This window comes from Malaya genurostris, chromosome 2 (genome assembly GCF_030247185.1).
Source record: "Malaya genurostris strain Urasoe2022 chromosome 2, Malgen_1.1, whole genome shotgun sequence".
Lineage (NCBI taxonomy): Eukaryota > Metazoa > Arthropoda > Insecta > Diptera > Culicidae > Malaya > Malaya genurostris.
Window position 1 is genome coordinate 311,579,057 of NC_080571.1, and position 15,482 is coordinate 311,594,538.

The 15,482-nt window shown below is 39.3% G+C and overlaps 1 protein-coding gene across 2 annotated transcripts in view; it reads left to right on the forward strand.

Moving 5' to 3' along the window:
- The window catches only part of LOC131431109 (neural-cadherin-like), a 1,211,689-nt gene that overhangs the window by 424,097 nt on the left and 772,110 nt on the right, over positions 1 to 15,482 (forward strand). The gene's annotated exons all lie outside the window — the stretch shown is intronic.

A 15,482-nucleotide genomic window follows, 5' to 3' on the forward strand; every position in this document is an offset into this window, starting at 1 on the left:
TGTTCAACAGCTTGAAATGGCATCAATTTTGAAATATTTTATTTTCAGAAAAGATACTCTGTCGTAGCTGGAAGGAACAAAACCTTCAATTTACTGCTACAAATAATTAACCCTTCAAAAGCAACAAACCTTTTCTGGGGTGTGTTTCCATGGGACAAGCGTTCCTCGTAGCCCAACAATTTCTCAACTTTTCCCCGCTATGGTCACCTCCACCGCTCCCACGGACTGTGTTGAATGATTAGACTAATTCCGGGCAGTACTCCTGGTTGGGACCTTTTTCATTTGGGCCACTTCGTCAGCTAGCGGTACACAACAAGCACGGAAGCTGAATGAACATTCAAATCGGGATGCACGATGGCAAAGCGAAAGTCTTCGTCTATAGTTTAGGAACTCTTCGAACTTCTACTACCGACCAACCGCATCATCAAACTGTGCGAGTTTTTCCGGGTGCTCTCTAATGACACTTTCACCGACTGGCAGCCGATTGTAGGCGCCTGGCTGTGGCAGCTTCGAAATATCGCTTATTCCGACCCCAAATATGATTCGGGTAGAACAAAACTGGAGCTGTGGACGGGCGTGTGTGTGTGTGGCTTAGCTGATGACCTGGCTTTTCATCCAAGCCGAAAGTTGCAGAGCAGCTAATTTGGCTCACTACGAGGCATTTGTTTCGGCAAGCGTCGTTTTTGGGAGTCGTGAACATGGAATAGATGAAAAAATGTGAACCTCAACCGACGCCGTAGGGTGGGTGTAGTTCATCATCAGAGTCAAATAAAAGGCTTGATGTGTTGACATATTGAGCTAGGCTGGAAAATGTTTGATTGATGTCATTTTCAGTCGCGATGAAATTGCAGCGGCTGTAAACTGATGAACGGTGTAGACGAAACGTTATCGAACTCTGAATCTGTGTATTTTTTTAGAAGTTTGCCTTTCAGTCTTTAAAACAAACATCCACTGGTACATTCGTTTCCGCTAGACGTGCTCCATTGAATTAGAGACAATTTTTCGCAGCCTGCTATATTAAATTTGCTAGAGTCTTTTCCATTATGTATATAACTGTACTTCGGATTTGTCCGAACCAAACAGCAATTCTGCAAATATTGTTTTTCATTACATTACAAAGATTTTTACCCTAAGATCAATAACTTATCTGGTACTATGCAGAAAGCCAGAGATAGGACCTAGATAGTCAAACCCGTTTCGTTGTGCCCGGCCTCAATATCTCTGAATAATCAGAAGAACGAATCACTTTAACCAATTTGTTTTGAAAATGGGAGAACTTTTGCATTGAGGAAACGATATCGACGGCCGGCATATGTTTAAAGGGGAAAATATTGTTTATATTTGGTCGTAAGTACGTAGTACTCAGTATTTCAATATAAAATCTTGCGTATCCAGTGAAATCAGTGTATCGAAATTGAAAGAATCCGCTTTAATTTCATGCATTTTTGAGTTTTCTAAACAAAGCAGGCAATTAACGTGAATTGTTACTTACCACAATGAGCTGCGTTCAGCAAACTACCATACTCCAACCTCAGATTTGTACAATAAATTGAAAAGAACGGGACAGTTAACAAAACGGAGTACCTTCATTGTTTGAGAATTGTCACTTCTAGGTGAAATATCACTTTGAGAAAATTCATTATACTTAATCTATAAAAAGTGTATAACTTTCTAGTTTTGGATTGGAGAATTCTTAAATTAATAATTTTTATACCTGACACTCGCTTCAGGGCACTAATCAAATTGGCATCAAATGTTTTCCTTGCACAAATAATAGTTTCCGACTTTTCAGCGATGTGACATAACTTGGCAGGATGACGTAAATATGAATAATACTGATACGCCTCTATCACAGTTCCGACTATTGATAGTTGTTCTAATTAGTTGATTGATTATGTGAAATGGTATATGTACTAATATAATTACAGTGAGTTTTGGAATCTAAATAACTATTATTAATAGATTCAAGAACTCAGATCAACCGTTATAACGCAATAAAAGAAAGTTAAATCATTGTAAGGCCCCTAGTAGCAGCACTGTATGACACATTAAGGAATGAGCCATTGTTCGAACCTTGCATCAGTTTTCCTTTTGATAACTTTTTCTACAAATTTCGGATTCCTCGTTAAATTTCCTACGAAAACAATACATGCGTTGATTTTTAGAGACTAAAAGGACGATTTTTTTGTGTGAAAAGTTAGTTTCCCCGTACTAAATTCCATACAAACCTTAAAACTCGGGCGCGAAAATATAGCTTCACCGATCTTAGGCTCGTTTGAAAGTTACTTTTGGGCTGTAAACTAAGTTTGAAGATCAATGGGCTATCACTTTCGATTCCGGAGATGAAATGGTAAAAGTGATGAAACCGACTGAACGTTTTGTTTCCTTCTCTCAATTTTCTCGGAGATGGCTAAACCGATTTTACAAAACTTAAGCTTGCTCGAAAGTTACTTTAGCGGATGAAATCAAGTTCAAAGATCAAAGATTTTTGGTTCCGGATATATAACGACGTAAGTGATATAAACGAAAACCCATTTTTTTCCTCTGCTCGATTTTCCTTGAGATGCCTAAGCCGATTTTAATAATCCTAGAATAGTTGGGAAGCTAATATTGGGATGTAAATCAAGTTCAACTTTCAGATACTTTCTTTCGTTTATCGAACTTTAGTATAGATGCATTGTTACAATTTTGGCAGCGAAATTTTAAAACGAAAAACAAAAGTCTTGTAATCAAAAAACATATTTTTGCCAAAGGTTGCATATTTTTAAGTTTACAAACTCATTTTTTACACCAATTGATTAAGATTGATTCGAGTAGTTCACATCAGCATACAGTGTTTATGTCACATAGTCGGCACCATTTTCCCAACCAAGTTTGACATTTGCGTTGCCGTTGAAAAGAGTGATACTAATCTAAAAAACCCAATTTCATAGATGTTGAAAAATCAACAGGGGGAGGCGGTTGGAGGTACATGAAATTTGATGCCAAAAGTCTTAGAATTGCATCTCGAAAAAAAAAATTTTTTGGAAAATCGCCCGATTTTCCGATTTAGCTCAAATTTTGCTTGTGGACTTTTTCCGAGGTGTTTAAACTTTTGAGTTTGTCGGTTACGTCACTTATTCCATTATATCTCCGGAACCAGAAGTCATAGCCACTTGATCAATGGTCCGACAGTAGCTTTCAAACGAGTATAAGTTTGTAAAAATCGGTTCAGTCATCTCTGAAAAAATTGAGCGGTACAAATATCTTCCAAAAGTGCACACACAGAGACACAGACATTTTCCGATCTCGTCGAACTGAGTCGAATGGTATATAACACTATGGGTCTCCAAAGCTCCGTTCGAAAGTCGGTTTTTCCAGCAATTCTAATACGTTTCTATAGAGAAAGGCAAAACCGGGTGCGGGTCATTTCGACGAAAGCTATTTCGCCGAATGCCATTTCGACAAAAGTTGTTTCGCCGAATGCCGTTTCTCCGAAAATCGGAAGCCTCGGCCTCTTGCATACAAACCTGTAACCGCCTCGTTCGCCCGGTCTACTCAAAGCTAGGTTTCTTTGTTCTAGTTAGGTCTGAACGAGCGGTAGCGAAGAGATTCCATGTTTGAACGTGTAAATAAAGTGAGTTATCGCGAAGTAACACGATTTTTAAGACGAGATGTTGAACGGGCGACGCTCACTGAAAAAGTGAGTTCCTTTATCATTTATGGTTTCAACATGGCTATAGTGAAAATGAGTCATACGAATAGTACTCAAAATATTCTCATTGGAAAATAAATTGGATAAGGAATATATTTTCATATAAGTGTTGTCAAAGTTTGCTGCATTAAATTAATTAAATATTTCGCTTCGGCACAAGGTTTCCTAGGTAACGAAAAAGGTAAAATGATGTAAAACTTTTTTTTATTTTTAAATTTGTCTTCGATTAAAATAAAATTTTCGCACAGATTATTACTATACAACTACTATCATTAACCTAACATAAATATTTTAAATGCGTCTTTGTTCATTGTTAAATCAAATAAATGATAAACACTATTGAAGCTATGACAACAAACATCCATAGGATTGTTTTGACCGTACTGTGTGCGATGGACTGATCGTCGAAGAAAGTCTGTTCTCCGCAATGATCTTCCAGGAATATTAAAATGCAATCTTCGAAATGCAAGTCGATGTTATTTGAAAGCAAGTCGAAGACAAACAGTCACTGAAGAAAAATTCGTCTGCTTTGTAGTGTAGGAAGATTAATCAGAGCGCAGCGATTTTCGTAGCTAGATAATTGAAGATGGTTTTGTCATGGAACATTTTTGAACTCGTTCGTTTCGATCGATGTGGACGTTGTGGTAGGGTGCCCAGATTATTACTCCGTATTCCAAAATACTGCGTACTAAGGCGACGTAAACTGTCTTTAGACAATACACATCATCAAAGTTTCTGGTGTTGCGTTTGATAAGTCCCAAAACTGCGTAAGCCTTTGCCGTAACTAGAGATAATTGTTCGGTGAAACGAAGCTTACGATCAAGGACGATGCTCGAATCTTTAACAGCAGGAACGCGTCGAACTGGAACAGCCATCATAGAGTATTCGAATACGATCGAAAATGGCGATCGTGGGAAAGTAATTGCACTGCATTTTTTATGTTTATACTCATACCGTTTCTGTCACACCAGTCAATAACTTTGTCAACATCCATTTGTAAGATACAGCAATCCACAAGGCTAGTAATGATGCGATACACTTTGAGATCGTCTGCATACATTACTTTAGGCGACAATAATTCTCTACATAGGTCATTCACGAACAGTACAAAGAGTAGTGGACCAAGATGGCTTCCTTGGGGAACACTTGATATAATATTGAAAGCATCAGAAAGAATAGATCCTACACGAACTGAAGGTATGCGATTTGTGAGATACGAAAAAATCCAATCTGTCAGCCAGTCGGGGAAACCACCACGCCTCAATTTTTCTATTGCGAGCAGATGGGGTACACAATCGAAAGCTTTCGAGAAATCAACGTACAACGCATCAACTTGTTGTCATTTTTCGAGTTTGTCAATCAGTATAGAAACGTAGCTCATCATATTAGTCGTTGTTGATCGTTTTCTGACAAAGCCATGCTGATCAGTGTTGATAATGTGCTTTACTGCGGGATAGAGATACTCCAACAGCATACGCTCGAAAACTTTTGGTAAGCAACTCGGAATGGCAATGTCTCTGTAGTTATCGACGTCATGAACGTTAGCAGTTTTATGAATCGGCACGATTAAAGCTTCTTTGAACTTCGCCGGAAAATAACTCTCAGCTAAGGAACAGTGAAGCCGGCAAAGCTAAGGCAGAAAAGCATTCTTTTATAAATAAAGGTGGCAATCCATCCGATCCTGGTCCTTTTGATCCATTGACACGTTGCAGATTAGTATAAACTTCATCGCTGGTAAGTTCAAATTATACATTGGTAGGCTATTCAGGTACGATTCTGACAAAGGTGGTGAGTTATTACTTAGCACACTTTGAAAGAATGACGCGAATAGGTTTGCTGAATCCAAAGCTGCTGAAGTTGCCATAATTCAAAACTAAACCTAACTTTTAAAAGGCCTAAAAAAAGTTCCATCGAGTTTCACTTAGATTTTTTTTATAGTTTTGAGCATACCTTTTCCTCTAGATTTTGTAAAATTCAGCTGGATAAAGTTGCATATTTCGCTCCAACGCAAGGTTTTGTTATAGGTAAGAAAGGTAAAATGTTGTATAAATTTGCCAGGAAAGAACAAACCTTTGCACTACCTTCAACAAAAATATGGAATTTTTTATATTCTGAAATTTTTCCAAACAAAGTATTCATAACAAAATAACTCGAAACAAGTTATGAATAAAAAACTGATTTTAAGGGGGTTGCCATAAAAACGCTTTGTATATCCAAAACGGTGTGACCTAGACTTTTGGTATATTTGACAAAGTAAATTATTGTTCAACAGTTCTAAAACTGTGTAGAAGAAAAAAATGTTCTTCAGAATCTTTTCAGAAAAAAAAGTTATGGCTATATTTTTTGTCAAAGTAGGCCATGAACAATTAGGATATAATCAAATTACGCGGTATATATTTGTAAATAATTTCTTAAAAGCAACTATATGACTTCCGGTGAAACTCTCAACGGGTGAGCACGTTGCATCGTGTTAGTCCGGGGAAAATTCGAGTATTTCGCAAGAAAGAAAGGATTTTCAGCCGTACTTTGACGATTCGACGCAGCCACACAGCGAGATTTTCGCTTGTAGTCAAGTGAAAAGAAAGTCCACTGGACTATAAACGAAAATTAACTGGCAATATAGCCTTAGTTGCTGTGCCATCAATTCGGCGTCATCTCAAGTGAGGTGACGCCAACCAGAAAGGAAGAAGAAGAAGAAAAGCAACTATATGCAATAAAAGAACGGTTTGGCAGCTACTGATTTATGTCCACGTTTTTATTGATTCGAACCACTGTGCGACGGTTTGGTTAGTGCTTTTTTTAAAAGTTTATTTCGTGCTGATTCTAGTGAATCCAGTCTTGAAAATGAATTGTCTGTGGCTCATCCGGGCATAACACTGTTTTTTTTTAATATTTATAAAATGGATGCTTTTCAACAGTCGACTATGTATATTTCCATATGTATAGAAATTGATCAACATATTCTGAAACTCCCTATCTCTCCTTGATATCCTTGAAAAAATATTGGTATCTTCTTCTGGTTCGATCAAAACGTCGTTTTGTGGATCATGAACTGGTACAAATCGGAAAATGTGAAAAGGTTTAGAAACAAGTTCCAGAATCGTTGTTTCCCAGTCTCAGCAGTACCTTATAGGGTGTCCCAGATCGTCTAAGAACGATTTTGACGCGCCTTTGATATTTTCATATCAACAACTGATGATTAGTTTATTTTTATTGTTTACATTTCAGTCTGTAAATCTGTGAGTCTCAAGTGCATGTGGCATGTAGCATTAACCAAAATGCGAAGTATTTCTCCGGAAAAGCGCAATGAGATCGTGCATAAATGGTGCTCTATTCTCAACCTTTTTACTGAGTCAGTTGTCGAAAATGGAAGGAGTGAGCATCGGAACGGTTCTTAACGCAATTCGGAAGTATGGATAGAGGTTGATCATTCAGGAAAAGGAAAATCTGGACGTAAATCTTGTCTAAGAAAAAGGGGGCTCTAGCTTTTATCAGGTTGATATGATTGTTATCACATTCAGCTGTTGATAGAATCAAACTTCCTCCATTGGGTTTCCAGTTTCCTTTTGCGGAGGATTTGTGAGTGCTCTACTACGAATGAGTTGATCATTAAGTAAGAAAATAATCGTAAAATTCAACCATCATATATTTGACTAATGGCATTGTATATTCATAATTTTGAAATCATCAGTGTCATCATCTACTTAAAAAAAGTATTTACACCCTGAAAAGTTAACCTTCTGTAAAGTTGGTTTTTATTTTCAGACGAACTGCAATAGGCAAGAACTCAAAGGCCTGACGTTGATGGCAGGAAAGGACGTCTCCATTAAAAATGTTTTTACGATAATACCCTGTCGAGTTTCGCAAAATACGCTTCCTTCCTCCTTTTTGGGCGAATCGGGTTTTTTTCCTCCGCAATCTTCAGAGCTGTCTACTGTCGGTGGGTATGTGTTTGTTTACTTGCTAGCAGTGGCCGCCCCGCCATGCGCCATTGGGCCACTAATTTCTCGATGACTTTAGAGCTTGCCGTCTATTCGGGATAACACGAACAGTTCGGGGAAAGGAACGGAACGGAACGGAATTAGCTCGCAGCTGTTTGCTTAATACTTTGGGCAAACATTTTGGTGCGACTTTTTTTTCCTTTCTCTCTAAACGCTCATTTCGCGAAGAACAATTTCGGTGCCAAATTGAGCCAGTGAATATTGTTCGGAATGCGGGCAGATGTTGTGCTCTCGCCCTGAAGCTGAATGACTGCTTGTTTCAATGGGAAAACAAACAAGAAATTTCATTTTAGGACCTGGATCAAGATTGGATACGATGGAAATTAAAGCAAACAGCAAAGTAGTGGAACCGAAAGCTACCGTAGGATGGGAATTTAATTGAAAAATTCCCATCCTTTTAACGATACCGACACTGTCCTATAATCGTTGATGGACTGACAGTGAGCCAAATATTTGGCGAATTGAAGCTAACCGAAAACAAAATTGCAAATATTATTACATCAGCAAGTGCACCATGGATCTGCTGCATCATCGGCGCCAGCAAAAAAAAAGAAAAGTTCTCTCTGTCATAAATTCTTTGTGTCATACACACCAGAACCAGTCAAAACTTTCAACACTACCCGCTCTATGGAAGCGACATGCATTTCCAGAGAGCAGCAACAAGAAAGTTAGCTCGCCGGAAACCTAGTTTTTTTTTCTAAATGAAGCTTTTCCCTGTTCCCACTTCCAGCGTATGTTCCATTGTTCGTAGCTTGTAGCATCCGTTCCGAATCGTGGAAATTGAAACACAGAGTTTCCTGGTCGGTCGCTTGAAACTGACACCGACATATATCATATATCGACTGCTGGCTGATGCGCTTGGGTTTTAAAAGTTTTAATGAGTTTCGAAAAACTTTCGTATAATTACATACGGCTCTTTCATGGAATTTATCATTTCTGCTCATTTTATGAGCAGGATCCGAGCATCTGTTTTAATTTTAGAATGAAACGGTTGTTGTGAAATTTAAATTGGGGAGATGTCGGAAATCGTGTTTCCATAAAGGCTTATGGAAGTTCACATGAATAGTTTGAGTTAGTAGAAAAACTGGTTTTGCTTTCCGGAAAAGTTGTTGTGTGATTAATTGCATTTCATGAGCTCATAACGTCGTTCTAACCTTTCATCGAATTTATTTCGAATACAAAATCTAATTCCGAACCTCATCGAAAAATTCCTGTCAAAATGAGAAGCTTTGGAATTTATTTCATCTAAATTAGCCGGTCATTGGAACGGTTAGCTGCTGGAATCTAACTAAGCTTTCGGTCCAAATCCCTGGAGCTCATTAACTATGCTGATTAACACAATAGATTCGCATTCCCGGTAGCGCAATTACTGCTTCTTACTATCCTTCGCTCTACTACAACACAGTAATCAACGGAGGTCTACTGCTAATCAATTCTAGTACCCGCACAACATAACCATATCAATAACAAATTCCATCGCTGTTCTAGCGCAAGAACAACGATGTCCATTAATTTTCATCACCGTTGGTACGACCTCAATTAGCCGCTCTGCAGAAGTGGGTTGTGTTTGCTTTGCACACCTCGCATTTAACCCGGAGCTGGTCGCTTTTTTAATCGCTGGAGATCCATCGTAAATAATCCAGCTTTTGGTTATTTTCATGTAAAAGAAAACCAAAAATAATCACCGAAACAATTCTGCACGTTGCTCATTCGAAGAACAAATGCTAACAAACTAAACAGTTGTGTCCAGCATGTTTCAATAATCTAACCAGGCTGGGCAAACAGTGCATCCTGTTTATTTCAGAGGTCATGGGAAAAATCGCCTGATCCGCATCAAAATCTCATCACCGGAAGTTTGTTCGGCCCTGCTAATGCGAAATCGGGTGAATTTTTCATTATTTATTATTTCATGCTTGAGAAGAATATGAGTATCTGGCAATGTACTGAAGTCAGCCCGAGCGCTCCGAATCAATCTAATGTCGTTTTCATTTTTAAACTGCAGTGCTACACCATGGCATGAATAAACGAACAAAAATGATGAAAACATAAACAGTAACCCTTGACTACAATAAACGATTCCATTGCACAGAGCTACACCGTACTTTTGATGAGTGCTACACCAGTGGTATCGGTGCAGAAAAGGTGTAGCACTGGTGTAGTACAATTGGTAAAAACGAACGGTTTCAGTTTATAGTGTTGGTTTTCTGAAATCGTCATGGCTTACTTTTCGTGAAAACCTTTGAAAAGTGAAACTCTCAACAGTGAGTACTACCAAATACAAATTATAATACGGAGTACTCTGACAAATTTTCAAGGACACATTTTGCATCGTGTGGTACATTGTCATGATACACTGTCAGAGTGACAATGTACTTTAACGAATTTCCTATAAAACTAGCAAAACTGAAGGGTAAGAACAAGTTCACTATAGTTACTGTTTATTATAGTGAAAAATATATAAACATATTACTTACATATTTTGATCCTTAGAAAAACTATGGAGCGAAATTTCGGACGACCCTGTTCGTGTGTCAACTCCCTCTACTAAGCAACTTCTCACCATTTCGAAAGCTTCTCGGTTTATTAGCCGGCGATATTTAGACTGATTGTTGCAGTTTAATACAGCAACGATAAACAAACAAGTTTGTTTTGCACCGTAGCAACTAGCATAAAGCGTTGCCAGAAACGATCTCCTTTCACATTTTCACACTATCGCAACGAAAGGGAGATATTTGCTAGGCTTACTTGTTCATCACTTGATTTTACGTTTCGTCTTAGACTCATCAGTGCGTAGCAGTTTATGTTGAACTGCTACCTCCGACCTGACGGTTCAACATAAACCGCTAGGCAGACGTAAAGTTAATGCTATTTGCAAAACACTTCTTTGATATTACACCTAAGTTTATTATCAAAACTGACATCCCGAACGAAACAAGTTTCGGCTTACTAGCCGTACAGATTGTGGTAAGTTTGAGAGGTAAAGAGTTTTTACCCCTTAATATATGCTAGGTGCACATAACCAATTTCACTTGATTTTACGTTTCGTCTTAGACTCATCAGTGCGTAGCAGTTTATGTTGAACTGCTACCTCCGACCTGACGGTTCAACATAAACCGCTAGGCAGACGTAAAGTTAATGCTATTTGCAAAACACTTCTTTGATATTACACCTAAGTTTATTATCAAAACTGACGTCCCGAACGAAACAAGTTTCGGCTTACTTGTTCATGCTGTGAACCAAACATTGGCGATTCGTTTGTATGGGACTATGGGGTATGGGGTATTATTATTTGTATTTGGTACTACTGCGCATTATTGTATTGATTGAATTGGTCGAACATGTTGCGAAACGGTCTCATATTGAGTGAAAACAGAATTGGTTTATACCAGAAAACCAGCGATTAATAGCTCCAATTGTTTCTCCACCCGCTTTGCTTGCCAGATTGAGTTCCCTTAGACTATTGCCAATTCCGAAATCTCAAAAGATTGAGCTCACGGGAGAAGATTATCGATTCTACAGCGGAGTATTTTGTTTTATTTTATTATTTAACGACTTTATGGTCTTTCGCCGAAAGAAATATTTGTTAGACTTTCCGAAAGTATATTCTTCATACGGAATTAAAAAGTTTACTAGAATAAACCTATCAAGTTATAGAGGACTGCAGGAGAATAACATAAACACTTTTTTTAATCTTTCTAGTGGTGTAATGGAGCCTTTTCATATTACTTTAATATATTCAAAAACATCACTAGAAGATTCTCTTTTTACTTCAAACTTGAACAAAATCAAAATATTTCTTTGAGTATAAACTACTATAACCTTTAAAATTTGTAAACAGTTATATCAAGTAAATATATAATTTAATAAGTACCAGCACGTACCAATGCGTACCGGTTTTGCATTATTTTATGTGACAGCTTGAAACTATTGACACTCATCGCCATCTAATTTCGAAACCGGATCAAGATGGAATTGCACAGTATATTTTAAGACAACAAAAGCTTTAATTTAAATCATGATTTGTGAAAATCGGTTTAACCGTTGCTAAGAAATCGAAGTCAGTTCCGTTTTTGTTGCTTTTCTTCACTATTACTGGTGCTTTTGGAAACAGAAACCGGGGATTATTAGTCCTAAAGTGAATTTATATATCGACTAACCCAGTGAAATTTGTAGACCCGCATAAGTCCGATCATCGGTCCGATTATCGGACCGATTGAGCACGATATAGGGCCGATCGTAGCGCTTCGATCGGCCCGTCATCGGACAATTCTGCACCATTTGCATCAACCGCGCTGACCTAAAAAAGCTTTATGTTTACATTATGCATCGCTAGAAAAACAGAGCGAAGGAATATCAAACAAGGCATTTTCGAGCCGACATCTTCCCGATAGGGTGTGAAAGAGTGTTAAACATTCTTTTGTTTCGATCATAGAGGCTTTAACCTTTAGGTCATTCGCCTCTTAGCGCCAGAAAAACTCTGACCCTATGTTCGAGGTTGGGAATCCAACCCCGATATATCTCATCACCTGAGTAATCAGACATCCGCTCTCTGCTTTGGTATATCTTCACTCTTTTGTTCTACCGATACACTATGCAAGCTCGAAACGCAATCAAAAGCTTTCTTGCACGATGCGTCCGATGTTCGGATTTACTGGGAACTAACAAGGTCTGCCAACTAGATGAATTTATTAAAAAGTTTAATAAAAGTTCGCACCTCGCGAAACGCCATCGCTTGTGAAAAAGCACATTTGAAAATGAAAATTTGTCACTTATCGCACTGTAATACCGAAACCGAAAGCTGGATCGGGATAAATTTTTCAAGGATTTTTTAAAGTATTTCAAGGCCTTTTATTTGAATCTTTGTTTGAAACAATCGATTAAGAAACTTCCGATAAAATCGAGTGAGCATTTTCTCATATCACCTTTTAATTCCGGAATTGGAAGTCGAATCGGGATAAAAATGAAGAGCAGTTTATGTATCTATAAGACCTTTCGTTTGAATTTAAGTTTGTGAAAATCGATTCAGCCAATTTACAGTCACACATACATGCACCCAGACATGTGCTCATTTCGTCGAGCTGAGTCGAATGGTATATGGCATTCGGCTCTCCGGGTCTTGTTTCAAAAGTCGCCTTTCAAAGTGATTGCACAGTTTTTCCTTGTTTTCCAGGAGATTGAATCTCTCCTAAATAATCAAATAACCACATTTTTATACTGAAGCTTGAAGTTACTTCTTCACACATTTTAGTTTTCTATAGGGGCCGTTTTCGTTATAATCTTTCCGATGGCTCGAGTAAACGAAAAGCGAGTAACAACTTGCGGGTCGGCTAAATTGCAATTCCGAAAACTTAAGTTTCTTCGAAACCAGTTTGCTTTCTTGTAGGTTCCAGAAGTTTTCTATGTTGATTTTGTCCGTGATGACCGAAGGGCTTTGGCTCTTGGCTCTTGGCTCTTGGCTCTTGGCTCTTGGCTCTTGGCTCTTGGCTCTTGGCTCTTGGCTCTTGGCTCTTGTCTCTTGGCTCTTGGCTCTTGGCTCTTGGCTCTTGGCTCTTGGCTCTTGGCTCTTGGCTCTTGGCTCTTGGCTCTTGGCTCTTGGCTCTTGGCTCTTGGCTCTTGGCTCTTGGCTATTCGCTCTTGGCTATTCGCTCTTAGCTCTTGGCTCTTGGCTATTCGCTCTTAGCGCTTGGCTCTTGGCTCTTGGCTCTTGACTCTTGACTCTTGGCTCTTGGCTCTTGGCTCTTGGCTCTTGGCTCTTGGCTCTTGGCTCTTGGCTCTTGGCTCTTGGCTCTTGGCTCTTGGCTCTTGGCTCTTGGCTCTTGGCTCTTGGCTCTTGGCTCTTGGCTCTTGGCTCTTGGCTCTTGGCTCTTGGCTCTTGGCTCTTGGCTCTTGGCTCTTGGCTCTTGGCTCTTGGCTCTTGGTTCTTGGCTCTTGGCTCTTGGCTCTTGGCTCTTGGCTCTTGGCTCTTGGCTCTTGGCTCTTGGCTCTTGGCTCTTGGCTCTTGGCTCTTGGCTCTTGGCTCTTGGCTCTTGGCTCTTGGCTCTTGGCTCTTGGCTCTTGGCTCTTGGCTCTTGGCTCTTGGCTCTTGGCTCTTGGCTCTTGGCTCTTGGCTCTTGGCTCTTGGCTCTTGGCTCTTGGCTCTTGGCTCTTGGCTCTTGGCTCTTGGCTCTTGGCTCTTGGCTCTTGGCTCTTGGCTCTTGGCTCTTGGCTCTTGGCTCTTGGCTCTTGGCTCTTGGCTCTTGGCTCTTGGCTCTTGGCTCTTGGCTCTTGGCTCTTGGCTCTTGGCTCTTGGCTCTTGGCTCTTGGCTCTTGGCTCTTGGCTCTTGGCTCTTGGCTCTTGGCTCTTGGCTCTTGGCTCTTCGCTCTTAGCGCTTGGCTCTTGGCTCTTGGCTTTTTCCAATTGACTAAAGACTGTCCCAGAAAGTATGGACGCACTTTTATTTCGCTGTAAATAATTCACAAGTGTGAGATATTCAAATTATATTCGATACACTGATAATATTAGACTACAACAACAGAATATTATTCTCAACATTTGCTACTTGGCCATTGTAGCCTAGCTGGTGCATCTTCTTCCGAACGTTCCTCATTAAATTCCGTACAGAATTCTAGGCGACAAGTTTTGACACTTTTTTCCAATCTTTTTCGAACTGTTGAATAGTATCGGCTGCCGAGACATGTTTCCTAAGATATGTCTTCATTAATGCCCAAAATTTTGGGACGAAAGTGACGTTTTTGGTAGTATACCATTCTATCGTTGATTTCGAGTAGTGGCAAAAAGCAAGATCTAGCCAGAAGACAACAGGATCCTTGATTATGCAGTTTAAATTTCCAGCAAGAATCGCATTGTACAGCTTTCGAACCCTCGGCCTGATCGATGCTTCTTGTTTCGAACTACGTTTTGGTTGTTTCTGCTTCTTATAGGTTCGAAGATTCGAACGATCTTTAGCACAAATAACATTTGACTTTGAAGTGCCCAATTTTTTGGCCACATCCCGAACTGAAACCTCCTTCTTTTGCTCGAATGCCTTCAGTATACTTTTATCCAACTGAGGACCTTGTTTTCGACGCGTTTTCGGTTTATCCTCAAAAGTGTTATCCTCACCAAACTTCCTGATCGCACGGCTTTTTCATTCACTACTTCCATTTTTGCTATCTTTCTCAGTGACAGTCCGCGTTCTGTGTACCATTTGTACACAATTTTTCGACGTTGTTCTGCTGAAAGTCCACGCATTTCGAAACAAAGTAATGAAAACGAATAAACAACTGCACAAGTGGTTAGAGAAGATTGTAAACAACAGGACGCAGCCATAAAAATCGACAGATTCTGAACCATTGGCAGCGGTTTTTGGTTGCTTTCATACTTTCTGGGACAGTCTTTATTGACCTTTCGGACTGTTTTATACTGGTGTCTCGGACTAAAACTAGTTACTAAATTAGTTGCTAGTAGATCCTTGCTTTTTATTTTACCAAGCCCAAGACAAACGACATCATGATTTTCTCTACTTGAATTCATGTATCATGTATTGCGCAATATTGAACGAAATCCTTGCTGAAATCCAGTGCACTCATGTCCTTTGGAAATGATAAACTTATAAAATTTTCCCGTCCCACCATGTCACTTCAAACTGACATGTCATTTTTTTGTCATCACATGAACTTTGCCAGTAATCTCAAGCATAGCGTATGTCACCCATGGATGCGTCTCTAACCATGGCCACTAGTTTATCGTTTCCTGAAAATAAAGAATCACTATAGTAAGCCTCCGCTGTGACATCGTAATAACACAC